This window comes from Populus alba, chromosome 1 (assembly GCF_005239225.2).
Source record: "Populus alba chromosome 1, ASM523922v2, whole genome shotgun sequence".
Taxonomy (NCBI): domain Eukaryota; kingdom Viridiplantae; phylum Streptophyta; class Magnoliopsida; order Malpighiales; family Salicaceae; genus Populus; species Populus alba.
Window position 1 is genome coordinate 45,298,807 of NC_133284.1, and position 19,552 is coordinate 45,318,358.

Consider the following 19,552-nt stretch of genomic DNA (forward strand, 5'->3'; position numbering starts at 1 on the left):
TTTTAATTTCTTCCAATTTCACCCCCACCAAACTCAATTGCCAACCTTCAAGTTCGTTACCTTTTTCATTTTGGTTCATGGTTCTGAATTTATGTATTTTGACTCTCAATTAACTAACAAACTTCTAATTTCTTTAATTTGACTATTGATTTGGTCAATTTCAGCCCCTGCATTCATACACCTTTTATTAGTTTGGGCTTTAGTTTTGGATTTCTTCAATCAAGTCCCTAATTGCCCATCATACTTTACTATTTATGGAATTAATCCCCTTATTTGACCAAATTAACTTTTAAAAATTACAATTTGACCCCCAAACTTTAATTTCTTCTAATTAAAGTCTGAATTGACTTTAAAAAATCAATTTTTCTTGTAATTAAAGCCACAATAAATTTAATTAAACCTTGAAAAAATCTAATTGAATCCTTAAATATCCAATTTTGAATTTCTCTCTTTAAATTGAACTCTTTTTTTTTTTTTTTTTTGCTAATAAGGCTTTCATGAGTTGAAAATACACTAGCAAATATTTCAGTCTTGTATATTTGATCCTCCTCAACCAGTCTTCAATGATTTTTTAGGCATTCTAATTTTCTCTTTACACTGATATATCTTTTTTCAATATTTTTTAATTTTCTGTATTTTCTCTTTCCACTTTCCACTTTTTATTTTTTTTGTTTATCTTAGACCTCAAAAATGGATAACAACAGTATGCAACAAAATTAAATATTCATTTTAATTCTAAAAACTACAAAAGCGTTTTAAATAATTAAAAAAAAAAGGTATGGGAGCGCAATCCTTTACTTTGAGCTCCTGTTGTGCAAGCTTTAGAGAAGTCAAGTCCCTTTCCAACCTCTTCTCCTACAACTCCCAAACAATACAAATTAGTGTTCTTACCATTAGTTAAAGATTTAAATCTTCATATATCCCAAAACTCCAAATTAATGTCCACACATTATAACCATCAAACTCATATTCCAATTTTTCGCTTAATATATCCTAACCCAATAATGAAAAAATTCATCGGACTCCCAAGATCCTAACAAATAAAAGACTAAGAGACAATTTGTACATGTCCTATTAGGTGAGGGGTTCTCCATTGTTCAAACGAGTATTGAACACTTGAGTCCTTAAAGACTACATTTCCATAAAAAAAAAAAAAGTCTCGACAACTACGATAAACTGACTAACTTAAGGGAGCATGTGTAGAATGTGCGTAGTAGTATAAAGTTGGTCATCCAAGATAGTGAATCAATGTGAAAAATATCCCCACAACCTTTCAGGGGTTTGCACATGCTGAGTACAATAATTTGGAGTTAAGTTTCATCGAAGGGTTCAATGACCTTTATGCTAAGCTAGTGGCACCTTTCAACACCAACATACCCATCAAGAAAAGCTCCATTGAGCTATTTGATGTTACCCAGCAAAAACATGAGCCTATACTAGTATATTTGAAGAGTTTTAATGAGAAGATGCTCAAGGTGGAATAATGGTTTGAGCTAGTAGCCTCAGAGACCATGATAAAAGGGGTAAGAGAACATGCTTTCTGGAAAAAACTTTATGCCTTACAAGATAGAAGCTTGCTTAATATGAAACAAGTAATGAAAAATCATATACGAGTGGAATAGACTGGTGTGCTATGACATAGGCCTTTTTGTGTTTACAAGGACAACCAACATGAAAGACCTTATATGCGAATCATTCTTATAATAGAAATAAAAGCTTGAGGAAAAACCATGAAGGATCACCCATAAGTGTTTGATGTATCCTAAAACTTTATTACTCCCTTGAATCAAAATGGGATCACCCGTTCAAAGTTATTAGGGCAACTAAGATAAACACTTACCATCTTTAAAAAATATTCCTCCTTAAAAGCTCCCCCATACTTATCATTTAAATCACCTTAGAATGCACAATGCTCAATAGGAATGCAAGGTTATTTTTGAAATAAAAATAGTGTATCTCTGACATACATTTCCTATCTATAAATCTCCAATTAATGCTTAACAGCCTTTCACTAATTCATCAGGATTGATTTTGGATTCCTTATTTTCCAAAGTAGTTTTGGACTAACACATTCTCCAGTTGATGCCTAAGTGCCTCTCACCAATTCTCTAGGGGTTGATCTTAGATCTCTCATTCTCTAGTGTAGTCTCGAGCTGACACATTCTCCAGGTTATTCCTAAGGATCTTTCACATTTATCAGTGGTTAATCTTAGATCTTCCATTCTCCAGTGCAGTTTCAAACTAACATGACTCTCTAATAAGGCTTTTAGGCCTCAAACTACCTATAGGGATGATCTCAAATCTCTCACTCTCAGGTATAATCACTCTCTAATAGGAGGCTCTCATGTCTTATGATAATGCTAGAGATGTCACATACCTCCCCCACTCTAATTTGACTACTATCTAACAGGGGGGCTCACAAGCCCCCATGTCATCACTGGGGAGGCTACAGGCCTCCCATTCCTTGGTGAGATCTTTCTTTAATGGTGAACTTCTAAGCTTTACACCATTGTCTAGGAAGCCATAAGCCTCTTTATCTCTCTATCTAATACGATCCCAAATCGATATATGGCTTATGGGCCTCATGCTATCATAAAGAATGACCCTTTAAAGGTTCCTCTTAGCCTCTTAGAATAATTTCTAAGTATAGGCTCACCCTCCACTAATTCTCCCTAGCCTCTTAGAAATTTTTCTAAGGATGCGCTCTTTCTCAATAAGTTTCCCCTAACCTCTTAAATTTTTTTCTAAGTATAGAGTCCTTTATATCTCACCTAACATTTCAATAATGTTTTTCTAAGAATGGGTTCCTCTATGGTCCCCCTCTACATACTTAGAAATTTCTTCAAGCATACGACCCTACATACAGGCTCACTGGTAAATAATCTTAGAGTTTTCATCCCTCTTCTTAATGAAGATAATTCAATGAACTTGTCATGAAAACTAAGTATTTTTACAAGTCTTTGTATATCAATATCACAAAGACTTGGGGAGCTATTGATAAACCCAAACTTAATGGGCTTAAGAACCTTCACCAAATAAAACAAGCCCAAACTATTGCCTAAATTAATTAGGTTGATGCATAGTGCTTGGACCTAATTATTTTTAGGTGTTGAGTGTATGCCCTCCACCCATTAGGTCTAGGTGTTACTTCTAGGTGTTGGGTGCATGCCCAACACCTATTAGGTCCATGCATACAGGTTGGACCCAATTATTTTTTGGTATTAGGTGTAGGCCTAGTGGCTTGCTAGGCATGCACTCTAGCACCCCCATAAGCTCGAGCATATACCCCGAGCCCAACACTCCCTTAAGACTATTTCAGGACCTTATACATGTCTTTTAGAAATTTTTCGAGGCCCCTGCACAGGTCCCTTAATATTTTATACTAATATAATATGTATTATTTTAAGTAGAACACAACTCAAAATATCACAATGGTGAAATTACTCTTCAACCCCTCCTCTTCACAAAAGAATAAGACTTGTAAGCTATAAATACCCTATGAATTCTTCAAACTCCAAGTTCACAATTTTTATTATCATCTGCACAATTAGAGAAGCACTACTGGAAAATTAAAAAAAAATTTGTATACCTATGGAAAATATTTCAGATGAAAACTGTTATCGAAAATTTTTATTAATAATTTCAAATAAAAACAATAAGAGAACAAAAAAAATAATAATAGAAACTTCTGCCAGTAATTCATAGTTCATGCTTAGCGTACCTCCTGGATAGGAAAGGCTAGGTAGATTGATAACCCATTTATAAGGAATGAGGTCTTAAAAAAAAAAATACCTATAAAATATATAAAATCATGAAAATTACCGTAAGTAGTTTCATTATTATGATTACTATATTTTATAATTATATAAATAAAATCAATAACATTAGTGTTTATTTTATAAATACATTAATCTATGTTCTTTTTATTTTGAAACCTCCTCGTTAGCTATTGTTGAACTCTTCATTTTTATTATTAACTATGTCATCACACGTATAAACTACTCATTGATTTGCTATATATTCTATAAATCATCTGTACACTTTTTCACCCATTTCTTTTATGTTTATTGAATTCATTGTAATGTTTTCATATCATATTTTTTTTCCACATCTTATTTTATCTATAACACATTTCATTTTATGAACATATTTAGTTCATGATGTTATTGCATTTCACAATACCCATAATTAATGCCATATTTCTTTTTTTTTTAATTACCATCATGTGCTTTCTCAGCCTTCGCAAGCATTTATTTCATTTCAACCAATTAAAATTGATATTTGATTTCAACAATGTAAATGTTTAAGCTCAATATACTTCCAGCCTATTTCTAGCTTGTATATATAATTTTTTCATTCTCATATACTTCACGTCCACCTAGCTTCGTCAAACACCACATCATCTTAATTATTTCTTTTATCAATTGGTGACAAGTTCCAGTATTTTTCTAACTCAAATACTTCTCATGTCTATTAATGGCACATTGCAAAACTTTTCCCATTCAATTATTTTTTTTCTTGCCCATTTATGGCATATTACAATATTTTTCCAACTTCAATTATTTTCCATATCTATTTATGGCCAATTTAAATATTTTCCCACTCAATTATTTTTCTTGCCTATTTAGTTCATTTACATAATAATTATGACTTATCCATACATTTATAGATTTATCCATTCATCCATAAATTTTATCGACACTTTAATCAATTGATTGGATTCATTTGATCCATTTTCATATTTGAACGGATACTCTTCATTGTTCATAATCACTAATTCTACTAGATAACTCCTACTTCAGACCTAATAACCCTCATCGTTACAGCTAGATTAACATTTAAAATACTAGTCACATATTGATTCCACCATTATTGTCAATTTAATTTTTCATTTATCATTTTTCCTACTCTATATGCATATTTCTCCTATCATTTATTTTCTTGCCCCATAGAAATATCTAAACGACATTTGATTTTAACACTACTCCTCATTCTTGCGGTCGACTTAAATACTTTCCAAACCATAGTCCTCACTCACTTAGCCGGCTCAATATACACTTGATTAGTAGCCCCCACTAATGTGCCCAACTCATAAACATCTATGTTACGAAGTCCACCATTGTGGACAATTACAATTTATAACCAATTATTTCTGTTATCACGGTCAATTTCTATTTTCAAAACGGTTATCGTTGTTGTGGTCAAATACAATTGCATATTGATTACCTCTATTGCAGTTTATTACCATCATCTAATGGTTACCATTATCACGGTTTATTATAAATCACAAGTAAAATATTACAGCCTTCACGGTCAATTACAAAACCTATAAAATTTTTCTGATTGTATGTGTCGCACGTGTGCAGCATTGTAGTGATCATCCTTTCAAGTCGGGATAGTCGGGAATGATGTGGGTGGAAAGGATAAGAAATTTTTGTTCTTTATCAGTATAAAAAAGGGAATGAGAGTCATCACTTAGTATTTTAGTTACTAGGAACCCTAGCTGGTCTTAAAGTTCGAGTTAAGGGACTGATTGCATAAAGAAAAGGTGTTAACACCCCTAGTATGCCTTCATTGAGGTAAGCTGCATTTTTTTTTATTATTATTATTATTATTGGCTATGGTTTGATGATGTCCATCTCTACTGACTTACCATGACGGGTTTGCTATGATGAACAAACCCTAGTTTTCTAGGTCAAGAACTCGATCTGAAAGGATAAAATATCCTCAATTATTGTTGATGCTTCTTTCGGGGTAAAATATCCACAAAAACTCAAAACTGATCAAACGCATTAAAAAATAAAGAATAACAAAGAACACCAAGAAACCACAACGAAATCTAGTAACATGGAACACAACATAGACAAGATTTAGTAAAAAACAAAAGCACACACATGTTGGAAATTATACAAGGACCAATAATCTAGCATCCAATTACTTCAATTTTCACTTAAAATTCATGATTTTGTCAAAATAAGTTTTGGTTTCAAACTGCAACCTAATGATTAAAATCTATTGTAAACATATTATTGATGAAAATAAACACTAAATTGTTTGTTAATCATGTCTAAATAAGTGTTCTAGGCAAAGAAATGGACCAACATTGGTCCAAATCATAAAGCTAAGACAATGTTCTTTGCAAGAACACAAAAAACACTACTAAGAAACCCAGCAAACCTAGAAAAGGCAACCCTTTTCAGGCCTCCAAAACTAGTATTTTTGGCTTCTAAAACATGTTTTCTTTATCCCAACAAGTCATATTATCATATACAAACATATTTGAATCTAAAACACTAAAAACCAAAACACCAAAACATCAAAATCAAGCTTAAGATACCAAATCCGAAAAACAACTTAAAAATTACCTATATTTTCTTGCAACAAGGGTTTAAAATTAGTGTTCTGAACTCATTTTGTGCATGAACAAGCTTAACAAAACCAAGGTAAACATGAGCATTAACATGCATACCTTACATAAAAACCAAACTTAAAACAATAGCTTTATATATCAAAAATATAAATAAAATAAAATAACATTATTAAAATAAAATCATAGAAACAAAGAGGTGAAGGCAATTTGTTAAACATTCCAAACCTTTTTTCTATGCTTGTAAACATAAATATAAAACAAAAACAAATAAAAAACAACTAAAGCAAGCCACAAGAGCCTACTTTTGGGTCATAAGGACACCTAGAACAACTATTCTCTTCATTTGTTTTCTTTTGGAAACTTTTTCCTCTCCCAAACTTGTTATCCTTTCTAAGCTTAGGAACCTTTTCTTAGGTTTTTAAACCCTCTTTACTTATGCTAAAAGATTAATATTTTCTCTTTTTCTTATCATTTCCTCTTTTTTTTTTAGCCTTTCATACATGCTTGAGGGGGTTGAATCCATTCTTGACTTTTTGATCTTAATGGAAGGGTTGTGAACTCTTGATAAAAATCAATGAGAAGCCTTTGAGTGGGAATACACTAAAAGAAAGTTTGTTTTTTACATAATTATGTTTCAGTCATGGCTGATTAAATTGCCCACTTTCGAGGTCTCGTCAGAGTAAACTGATGTCATCGTTGCTTGAGACCCCCTAAAGTTGGTACCAAAGATGCACACCTTTCGTTTGAATCCAACATTACTCAATTTGGAGGTTTGTAGCTCCACATTTATTTGTTTGAAGTTGCCAACTTGATCAGCTAAAATTGTCGAAAACAAAGGCCAAGTCGATCAAACAATGTGTCACTCACTTTCTTTTCTTTAAGTTTGAACGACACGTTGTTTAGGTGAGATTAGGGTTTTTAATTTAAGATTTGACAAATTTCAATTGAGTCTATATTCTTCTAATTGTGGCATATATATGCACATTTAATTGCCTCTAAACTTTTAATTTCTTTTAATTTCATCCCAACCAAACTCAATTGTCATCCTTTAAGTTGGTTACCTTTTTCATTTTGGTTCTTAGTTATGAATTTATGTATTTTAACCCTCAATTGACTAACAAACTTTTAATTTCTTTAATTTGACCCTTGATTTGATCAATTTCAGCCCCTATATTTATGTGCCTTTAATACTTTGGTCTTTAGTTTTGGATTTCTTCAATTAAGTCCTTAATTGCCTATCAAACTTTAATATTTATGCAATTAATCCCTTGATTTGATCAAATTAACTCTTAAAAATTACAATTCGATCCCCAAACTTTAATTTCTTATAATTAAAGCTTGAATTGACTTCAGAAAATCATTTTTTCTTGTAATTAAGCCCTCAATAAATTCAATTAAACCTTGAAAAATTTTAATTGAATCCTTAAACATCCAATTTTGAATTTCTCTCTTTAAATTGAACTCTATTTTTTTTTTTTAACCAATAAGGCTTTCATAAGTTGAAAATACACTGTCAAATATTTCAGTCTTGTATATTTGATCCACCTCAAATAATCTTCAATGATTTTCTAGGCATTATGATTTTCTCTTTTCACTAATATATTTTTTTTCAATATTTTTAAATTTTTCTGTATTTTCTCTTTCCACTTTTTATTTATTTTTTTTTTTGTTTATGTTGGGCCCAAAAAATGGATAACAACAATATGCAACAAAATTAAATATTCATTTTAATTCTAACAAGTACAAAATCATTTTAAATAATTAAAAAAAAAAAGTAAGGGAACGCAATCCTTTACTTTGAGCTCCTGTTGTGGAAGCTTTATAGAAGTCAAGTCCCTTTCCAACCACTTCTCCTACAACTCCCAAACAATACAAATTAGTGTTTTTACTATTAATTAAAGATTTAAATCTTCATACATCCCAAAACTCCAAATTAATGTCCACACATTATAACCATCAAAATCATATTTCAATTTTTTGCTTAATATATCCTAACCCAATAATGAAAAAATTCATCAGGCTCCCAAGATCCTAACAAATAAAAGACTAAGAGACAATCTGTATATGTCTATAACTCTTATTAGGTGAGGGGTTCTCAATTGTTCAAACAAGTATTGAACACTCAACTCCTTAAATACTACATTTTCAAGTAAAAAAATAAGTTCGGACAACTATGATAACCTGACTTACTTAAGGGAGCATGTGTAGAATGTGCGTAGTAGCATAGAGTTGGTCATCTAAGATAGTGAATCAATGTGAAAAATATCCCTACAACCTTTCAGGGGTCTGTGCATGCTTAATACAATAATTTGGAGTTAAGCTTCATCGAAGGGTTCAATGACCTTTATGCCAAGCTAGTAGCACCCTTCAACACCAACATACCCATCAAGAAAAGCTCCATTGAGCTATTTGATGTTACCCAGCAAAAGGATAAACCTACACTAACATATTTAAAGAGTTTCGAATAGAAGATGCTCAAGGTGGAATAATGGTTTGAGCTAGTAGCTTTAAAGACCTTGATAAGAGGGGTAAGAGAACATGTCTTCTAGAGAAAACTTTATGCCTTACAAGATAGAAGTTTGCTCAATATGAAAGAAGTAATAAAAAATCATATACGAGTGGAAGAGACCGGTGTGCTATGACATAGGCCTTTTTTTTACAAGGACAACTAACATGAAAAACCTATTATGCGAAATCATTCTTCTAATAGAAATAAAAGCTTGAGGAAAAACCATGAGGGATCACCCATAAGTGTTTGATGTATCCTAAAAATTTATTACTCCCTTGAATCAAAATGAGATCACCTATTAAAAGTTATCAGGGCAACCAAGACAAACACGTACCATCTCTAAAAAATATTCCTCCTAAAAAGCTCCCCCATACGTATCACTTAAATCACCTCAGGATGTACAATCCTCAATAAGACAAACACATACCATCTCTAAAATATATTTCCTATCTATAGATCTCCAAGTAATGCTTAACAATCTTTCACTAATTCGTCGGGATTGATTTTGGATTCCTTATTTTCCAATATAGTTTTGGACTAACACATTCTCCAGGTGATGCCTAAGGGCCTCTCACCAATTCTTTAGGGGTTGATCTTAGATCTCTCATTCTCTAGTTTAGTCTTGAGCTGACATATTCTCCAGGTTATGCCTAAGGATCTTTCACATTTATCAGTGGTTAATCTTAGATCTTCCATTCTCTAGTGTAGTTTCAGACTAACATAACTCTCTAGTGAGGCTCTTAGGCCTCAAGCTACCTATAGGGATGACCTCAAATCTCTCACTCTTAGGTATAATCACTCTCTAATAAGGGGCTCTCATGTCTTATGATAATGCTAGAGAGGTCACACACCTCCCCTACTTTAATTTGACTATTATCTAGTGGGGGGGCTCACAAGCCCCCATGTCATCACCGGGGAGGCTACAAGCTTCCCATTCTTTGGTGAGATCTTTCTTTATAGTGAACTTCTAAGCTTTACACCATCGTCTAGGAAGCCATAAGCATCTTTATCTCTCTTTCTCTAGTACGATCCCAGATTGGTACATGGCTTATAAGCCTCATGCTATCATAGAGAATGACCCTCTACAGGTTCTTTTTAGCCTCTTAGAATATTTTCTAAGTATAGGCTTACCCTTCACTAAATTTCCCTAACCTCTTAGAAATTTTTCTAAGGATGAGCTCTTTCTCCATAAGTTTCCCCTAACCTTTTAAAAAACATTTCTAAGTATAGAGTCCTTTATATCTCACCTAACATTTCAAGAATTGTTTCTAAGAATGGGTTCCTCTATGGTCCCCCTCTACATACTAAGAAATTTCTTCAAACATATGCGTCTACATATAGGCTTACTGGTAAATAATCTTAGAGTTTACATCCCTCTTCTTAATGAAGATAATTCAATGAACTTGTCATAAAAACCGAGTATTTTTACAAGTCTTTGCATATCAATATCACAAAGACTTGGTGAGCTATTGATAAACCCAAACTTAATGGGCTTAAAAACCTTCATCAAATGAAACGAGCGCAAACTATTGCCTAAATTAATTAGGTCGATGCATGGTGCTTGGACCTGATTATTTTTAGGTGTTGAGTGTATGCCCTCCATCCATTAGGTCTAGGTGTTACTTCTAGGTGTTGGGTGCATGCCCAACACCTATTAGGTCCATGCATAAAGGTTGGACCCAATTATTTTTTGGTATGAGGTGCACACCTGAGCCTAACTCTTTTGAGCCCAACTCTCCCTTAAGATTATTTAAGGACCTTATACAAGTCTCTTGGCAATTTTTCGAGACCTTTGCACAGGTCCCTTAATATTTTATACTGATATAATATTTATAATTTTAAGTAAAACACAACTCAAAATATCACAATGGTGAAATGACTCTTCAACCCCTCCTCTTCACAAAAGAATAAGGCTTGTAAGCTATAAATACCCCATGAATTCTTCAAGCTCCAAGTTCACAATCTCTTTATTTTTAACATTTGTAGCACATATATTTTCATAGCCTATATCTCTAAAATATTATTACACTTTATCTTGTTACAAATTCACTAACTTAAGCATATGAGAGTTTTTATATCAATCAAAAAAGATCTTTTATACCAGACACCACTAGCTACCATCTACCAACCACCAACCACCCAGCTTTTCCATATCAAGCTACCAGGCATTTCTGCTAGGAAGAATGAATGGGATTACTTGAACTAAAAGATTAACTTATTATCCAAAACATGAAATTTATTCCTAAACATCTTGGATTTAGGGACTTCATGAGGTATCAATTTTTTTTTTTTTATCAATTTTATCGTTTCGTTGAAAAATTAAGGAAAATTAAATTTCTATGGAATTGATAACAATCAAAGGTTAAGTATGTTTTAACTTATGAGGTGTTTGATAGTTATTGAATTATGAATTATATTTTTTGAAATTAGGGGAATTGAATTACTTCGGAATTAAAGAAATGATGGGTTATTAGTTGGTTTGTGTTGTGATTCATTTTTAATAAATAATTGAATTTATGTTTGAAATTATGTTTTATTTTTTAAATTGTGTTCATTGTTTCCTTTTAGGTACCATGAATTCAAAAGGAAACAAGTCTAAGTCAAAAAAGCATCACTCCTGGTTCATTAAGTAGCAGTGTTGTTTATTGTGTTACGAGTTTAAAGGATAATTATGAAGTGGTTACCAACCAACACTTAACCACTAAAGACAACATATCAAGCATCCATTGTTTGATAGAGTCTATTAAAGGCAAATGGATAGGAGAATGGTAGAGAGACCTCTTTATGTAATTGTTTTGTATGATTTTATTTAGTTATTTCAAGTTTTATAATTTTATAAAAATGACTCTCTTAAATTGATTTTCAAGTTTACCAATATTGAAGTTGCTTGTCATTTAAATAACCATTATTTCAATGGAGTTAGTTATATGACCATCCTTAATAGATGTATAAGGTAGATGTTTAGTGGAAATATTTTAATGTTAGATAAATAATCTCTAATTCGAGTTACTAGTTTTTAAAATTTTAAAAACTAATTCATGTATAAAATCAATTAAGAGGTTTTTTTGGTGAAATGAGAGCAACAAGGCACTTGTCAGAAGAGTGTGGTAAAGCCACAATGTGACTAGGTAAGTTTAAATCAATGAATGTTATATTCTTATAAACTTGTATTCTTTTATTTTCATTCCTAATTTATTTATAATAAATTTATGTACTAGGTTGCATTATTTTTTGTATGATGCTCGCCAACAAGCAATTAAAAAAGGTTGGGTTTAATGACATAGTGAGGTGGAAAAGCTATAAATCAAAGTATGTCACAAACTATAATTGGACAACATATCTTGGGTTTGTGGTTTTAGAATTTTTTACAAAGCCGTCATCATTCAGTACATAAATAGAAATAAAAAAACTCATGGTTTGATGAACAAGCATATTGGAGGAGCAATTTTATTTATCCACCATGAAAAGTGTCTACTGTGAGCTTATATTTGTATATTTTATTATTTTTCTTGTAGTTTTAATGACGTGTTTGCTAGTGAGGTTTTTAATAAACTATTTAATTTACAGGAAAAAAAAAAAGCTTAGGCGAGAACTAACTCTAATGAAGTTACATGAAGAAACTTGTGTAAAGAAGGGGGATATAAGGGAAAAAAAAGTTTAACAATAATAGAATGAAAGCATTCATTGTAAGTATTTCGATAGTTATCATTGGTTTAAGTTGTTAAAATTGTTTATTTGCATCAATAATTTGAAATGAATTGGATTTTAAAATTGTTTGTTTTTTTTTATAGGAGAGATGTAACACTAACATGATTGACGGATTTGGTGAAAATAATTAATTTCATCCATCCCCCTTATGATCCTTAAGAGTGGTTGAAGGCTGTTGTAATAGCCTGTTTGGGAGTGTGGTTGCGGTTGCTTTTTAAAGTGCATTTCATTCGGAAATGCATCAAAATAATGTTTTTTTATTTTTTAAAAATTATTTTTGATATGAGTACATCAAAATTACTTGAAAAAACAAGAAAAAATATTAATTTGAAATAAAGAAAAAGATAAAAAAAAATTCAAATTTTTTTAAAAGTATTTTTGAAACACAAAAACAAATAGGGTATTAAATGATGGACCTAATAGAAATCATGATGCGATCCTAGCTACAACATCAATGAATCCATGAGGAGAGCCCATTAGATTTGTTCTAAGACCCAAAACAAAGTGGATCCAAGAAGAATTTAATGAGCTAAGTCAAGAGGCATGAGTTAGAAAGGTTAACATCTGTCAAGCTAGACCTTCGTCTATTCTTCGAGTCAGATCTGAAAGCTACAAATGGATTTTAGATACGATTCTGATTGTTTTAGAAACTAGAAATATGTACCTTTCCAATGATAAATGTTAAACCGCTAATTCATCTAGATAAGAGAGAATAACAGGTTTGAAGTTAGGTCTAAAATCAGTTAGTAAAGTGCAAAAAGAAAGGGGAAAAAAAACATTGTTTCCTTAAGAGTTATGGATTCCATTCACTATTAGGAGTCCTTAATGCTATTGAGAGCTTATATGGCAACCTTTAACTTACTTATTTTATTAGGATTTCGTATCAAATAAGAAGAATTAATTGGTCAGAAATTAATTCTTATTTTATAATGCATCAAGCTTTTATTCAGTAAGGATTCTTTAATAATTAATTATCTTGGGTATTTTTCACTATCATATATGGAAAAGGGTGAAAAGTAATCTTATACTATTTATTTCTTTTTATTATTTTAGACCTTATTTTAATTAGTCTAGACTTTATTTAAATTAGGTGCATGTAGGACCCATTAGTTTTAGAGTTTACATATAAATATTCTTATGTTAGGATTTTTAGGGAGTTGATGGATTTGTCGACAAGTTGTCACATATTATGTGCTTATATCTCTTTATATGGTTGAGTGATTCTTATACCAAGTTCTTTATTGAACTTGCAAACTCTTCTAAAGATTGATCAACTTTATTATAATTTATATTTCTCATTTGCGTCTCATTATAGACATAGGGTGAGGGTGATCAATTTCATATAACTTTAGTTCTCCAAGGCAAGGTTTTTATTGGGTTAAGTTGCAAACTTTGTTCAAATCTCAAATTAGCTATCTAAAGGACAATTCTACATCAGATTGGTATTAGTGCTCAACTAATTTCATGTTATATCTCTTTAATTTCATTGTTATAAGTAATTCTAGGATTTTCTTTAGATCTTGCTATATCTTGGGTTTGTTTCTTGTTTATCTTGGTTTCTTTCTCTCTAGGGTTTTGACTATTACAAAAAAGAAAAAGAAAAAAAAGATTGAATCTTGATTAATTTTTTTGGTGTTTTGGTGGACTCTTGTTTTAAAAAAGAAAAAAGATAATCGGTTTTTGATAGGAAAAGAAAAAAATAAATTGTATATAAACAACAAATTGTGTTCATCCTAGGACTTGAGAAATTTGACACCTATTAAAAAAATAAAGAATCAAAATTGCAAATCTTGAAAGGATTTTTGGAGAAACGATTACAAGTTATTTTTTTTTATCTTGATTTATTTCTTGCAAATTTAGGTAGAATAGAATTATCTTGCATCAATTTCTTTAGTTTTTTTATTTCTTGCATTGATTTCTTTTTTTTTTCTTGAATTTTATAGTTTCCATTGTTTCTTAATAATAATTATTATTTTTATTTCTTGTCTTTTTTTTTTCATTATATTAGCACAAATTTGCATTGCCACTCGTATGTTTTTCCTCGAGTTTCATTTTGAAAAGTTTGAATAATTGTTGATTCTGGAGTCTTTAAACATAAAATAAATCATTGCATAGTTTGATTAATTATTTGATAAGTTGTTAAGTTACTTTTAAGAACCAAAGTATGAGAATGGAATGGTAAAAGGTGTAGCGAGACTATTAGGGTAAAAAATCTAATAAAATGTGTGAAACACAAGAGGTGTATTTTATTGTGAGAGTAAACACATGAGTTTTTTGTGAGGAAACATTTTTTTTTGCTACTAACCTTTATTGCAAATATAAACAATGTCTTCAAAAAGTGTTGAACAAAAAGTAATGATGAAGGTGTTAATAAGTAAGTTTGATAAGATGATTAGTTGAAAAGGAGTTCCTAGTCATAAGGAAGAGGAAGTTAAAATGCCTATCCTTAAGGCTACCATGAATGATGAGAGTATGGGCGATCATTATGAAGATAAAGAAAAGAAGTTTTCAAAGGCTAATAATCAGAAAGCTATATGAAATTGATAAAGGAGCATCAAAGAGAGAATATATTTCAATATTTCATACTAGGTGTCACACTAGTAACAAAGTGTGTAATATGATTATTGATAGTAGGAGTTGTGCTAATATTGTCACTACTATACTTGTTAAAAAATTGAATCTAAACATTGTTAAGCATGATAAACCTTATAAGCTTGTATGGTTGAATGAATATGGTGAAATTATGGTGACTAAACTGGTTTTGGTTTAGTTTTTTATTGGGAAGTATAAGGATAAGGTTTTGAATGATGTGGTTCCTATGCATACTAGTCATTTGTTGGTGAGACCTTGACAATTTGATAGGAAGGCCTAGTATTATGAGTTTAAAAATAGGTATTCTCTTAAGAAGAATAGAAAGGCATACACACTTGCATCATTGTCATCTAGACAGATTTATGAAGACTAATTAAAATTGAAAAAGAAAAGTGAAGCTAAAATGGTAATACAACAATATGAGTATGGTTACCATGCAAACATATGTACGAAAATTGTTAGTAAGACATGCTTATATGAGATTATTGTCAGTTGCTATTTTTATATGGTATTGTTAGAGGCAAAAGTTGGCAAAAAAAGAGAGTTTTGATTGCTTAAAAAAGACTAATTAAAGTTGAAAAGAGAAATCATAGTCGAGTAGACAAATAAACAATGTAAGGTCATGAGTTTAAAGGTTGAAAATAATGTGAGCCATAAAGAAAAAATAAGAGAGGAGAGAAAAGATTTAGATCAAACTAAAGGAAAAAAAATCAATTGAAATCGAGAGTGAAGAAAAGAAACTAAGGATGAGAAACGAAAAAAGTGTAGAAAGTATAAGTAAACACTTTAGTTTCTATACAAAAGAGAGCAGGATGATGAATGCTTATTTTTCTAACATGCTTATGATTTTACTTATATATAAGGAGGTATATTTTAACATTTACAATCTTAATTTTTTTATTCTTAGTGTTGTTATATCTTTGTTGCAGAATTTTAAGGATGATATAGGACAATTAAATTTGGATTTTTGATTAATATATCAATTTAGATGTAAATGTTAGACAAAATCAATATTTTTCCAATTATTTAAGGAAAAGTGAGCAATTTATGGTAGAAAAAAGTCATAATGTACAACTACTTCAATATTTGTGATATAAACAAATAGAGATATATGATTGATCAAATTTTGAAAATACAAGTACTTAAATGAAAAAAAAAAATATTACATGTACTCAAATAAAAAAAAATTCTAAAGTCTAAGTACTTTATACTTCATTATCCTTAAAACAAAAAATATTAAAATAATATTATATATGCTCTCCTGGTAGGGAATTAATACTCACATCCATGTTTCAAAAACAAAAATTAATAGATATACTTAATTGATTAGATTTCATGATTACAAGTATTAAAATAGAAATAAATAAATAAATACAAGTACCTTAAATGCTATATTATTCCTTTATAATTATGAGAGTGAGGATGTGAAAGAAAATAATTTTAAAGAAAATAAAATATTTTTTGATGTGATGTCTAGATGCATTATATAGAAAATAAGTTGAAAACTAATTTACAATATATGGCTATATTATTAAAAAAAATTGAAAAATAATGCATTTTAAGTTGTTAACTTTTTTAAAATAGTAAATTTTTATTTTTTATAAAATATTTTCTAATATTTAGAGAGCATTGAAAATAAATTTCTATTATATCTTATTATTTAAAAGGTATTATTTTATTATAATATAACATGCTGTGTTTATTATGTATTTTCCGGCAAATATTATATAAATTGAAGCACTATAATCTTATATATTGATATATCCTGATTGTTTTTATTGTTATTTTATTTTTATCATTTCTAATTTTGTAAAAAGTTTAACATTAATTCTTATAAAAGAATTTTCATCGAAATTGATAAAAGTTGATAAATCTAAATTTAATTTTAAAATTTACACATCAATCCTTTTAAAAAAATATATGAAAAATATTTTTTAAAAAATTTAAATTTTTTTTATTTATTTTAAGTTAATATATTTTTAATATTTTAAAATTAATATACTGATATTAAAAATAATTTTTTAAAAAATATAATTAATATATATTTTAATATAAAAAATTATTTAAAAAACAATTTTATTAAGATTTCTAAATAAACTAATCATACTTCTAAATAAGCCATGGGTTTTGGATCCAATTATTAAGTTCCTTTGGCTTTCTTTTTTTATTCTATTTTCTTTTCACAGTTTTTTTTATTTTTATTTTTATATCCATATTTTTACAATGTTTTTTTTTTTAAAATCAATCGAGATTGACCTTCAAGGTGGAAAAACACCTGAAATCACTGGAAAACACCACTGGACCACCGGAGAAGAGAAAGGTTAATTAAATTGTTATCTTCTTCTTTCCTTGAACAATGATTTGGCTTCTCTCTCCCTCTGTTTTTTTTTTTACCCTCGGTCTTGTCTCTCTCTTCTGTTGGGTTGCTTTTATGGAAGCTATAGGGCTCAGTATTCCCCGTGGGTGGAAGGAGTACTGAGATAGTTGGGAAGGTGAAATGGGTCGGCCAATTGGTTTGTGTTTTTGGTAAAAAGAGGAGACCGGTGGTGTTGTGTTTGTTGACGAAAGTGTGGTGTTGTGAGATGGAAAAGCGGTGGTGGTGATGGTTATGGGTTCTTGGCCGACAGTTGGAGGCTGGTGTTGGGACTGACTTGAGGAGGCTGTTGTTGGGACTGATTTGGGTTTAGGAGGGCACTTGTTCTGAAACAGAGGATATGAGGTTTTGTGTCTGTGATGAGGGTTGATTTCGGGTCAATTGGACCTCGTTTCAAGGGTCACTATGGTGAGTGCTGGTTGAGGAGGCTGTGTGGGCTGACTTGTTGGTGAGATATGGACGCTGGTTGGGGTGGGGGGGCTTGTGGCAGGTTTGTTTTTGGGTGATGAGCTGCAACGAGTTCGGTCTATCATGGGTTGGAGAGAGAGGCTGGTGGTGCTGAGTGGGTGGTGTTTTTCAGGCAGATTAGACTGGCTGCCATGGTGGATTTATGGTGGAGGGATACTGAGTCTGTTGGGTGGTTGACAGTGTGTTGGCTATGGGTGGTTAACGGTCTTGATTAGGAAGATGAGAGAATCACCGTGTATGATGGTTATTTTTGTTGCTGGGGATAGTGGCGGTTTTGTAGGTTCACGGTGGGGATGGAAGCCTGCAATGGTTTGTGGCTGGATTGTTAGTGCTGATTTGGTGGCTTGAGAGGATGGGGATGAAGGCTTGGTTTGTTGGTGTGGTCACCGGTTGTTTTGCCGGTTGTGCATGGTCTTTAGTGGGTTGAGGATGAAGAAGGAAATGGGGGAGAGGCGCGTGAGGGAGTGATTTTTGCTCTACTAGTTTTCCTCTGTCCTGTCTACGAAAAATGGAGACCCCCTCCCCTTGAATCAGCTCTGTTGTTGGTTTTTGAAGGAGAGAAATGCTAAGATTTGGGAAATCAGTTAGTGCCAGATTTGAAGAGATCAATTTGGGCCTGCGATTGAGGATTGGGGCTGAAAATATGGGATTGGGGGGCCGAATTTGGGAGATTACTTTAATTCGAGAATCGGAATTTGATTGCTGAGATTTTGAACAATTAACTAATTAAGGCGATTGAATTATGAATTAATTAGGACTAAATCAATTTGATACATTTGTTAGGCTGCACTGAATCATTTGGAAACAATTGCATTTAATTGGTATTTAACTGGACTAAAATTATTTTAAACACCCTAAAAAATCACATGATTTAACAAAAAGGATCCGACACTCTTGATTTGACACTTTTAAAGATCACATAGTTAAAAGGAAAAAGGCTCGACACTCTTAAATTCTAAAAAAAGAATCTAGCACCTCTGAAAATCACATGTTGAACAAAAAAAATATGATTTTCTAAGTTTAATAATCATTTGAAGGTCTCATTGTAATAGACCCAAGATTGTGTAAATTATAAAAATTATTGTTTAGAGAGGTGACCTACGTAACAGTCTAGAAATAACTTACCTCGTTGCAAGATCTAGCCTAAGATGTCCATATTGCATCGTTAAGCCTAAAACTTTTTATAAAAAAATGAAATTAAAAAAAATACATTTAATTTGAAAAAGTCCCCCAAAAAAGAAATTAGTAATATAAAAGAATAAGGAACAAATGCTAAACAAAAAAATTATGGTGAAAATAACATTAATTGATTCAAGAGTGAAATTAAAAAAAAACATTTTAAAATAGAAATCAAGTTAAGAATCTAAAAGCAAAAGAAAGAGAATCAAATCTAAAATCAAAACAAAATAAGAGGAATGTTAGATGAAAAAAATAAGAAAAAAAATAATTTGATAAAAAGCCTAAAAAAATAGTAATATAAATTAAAGAATGAGGACTAAATGCTAAAACAAAAAACTAAGAGGGTACATAA

The 19,552-nt window shown here is 30.9% G+C and overlaps 1 protein-coding gene across 1 annotated transcript in view; it reads left to right on the top strand.

Annotated features, from left to right (window-relative positions):
- LOC118038186 (probable bifunctional methylthioribulose-1-phosphate dehydratase/enolase-phosphatase E1) overlaps positions 1 to 16,441 on the top strand; it is a 67,734-nt gene extending 51,293 nt beyond the window's left edge. Inside the window, exon 13 of the transcript XR_012167814.1 lies at positions 16,431 to 16,441. The gene's annotated coding sequence lies outside the window, so the exon portion shown is untranslated. The remainder of the gene's footprint in view (positions 1 to 16,430) is intronic.
- Positions 16,442 to 19,552: the final 3,111 nt, after the last annotated feature.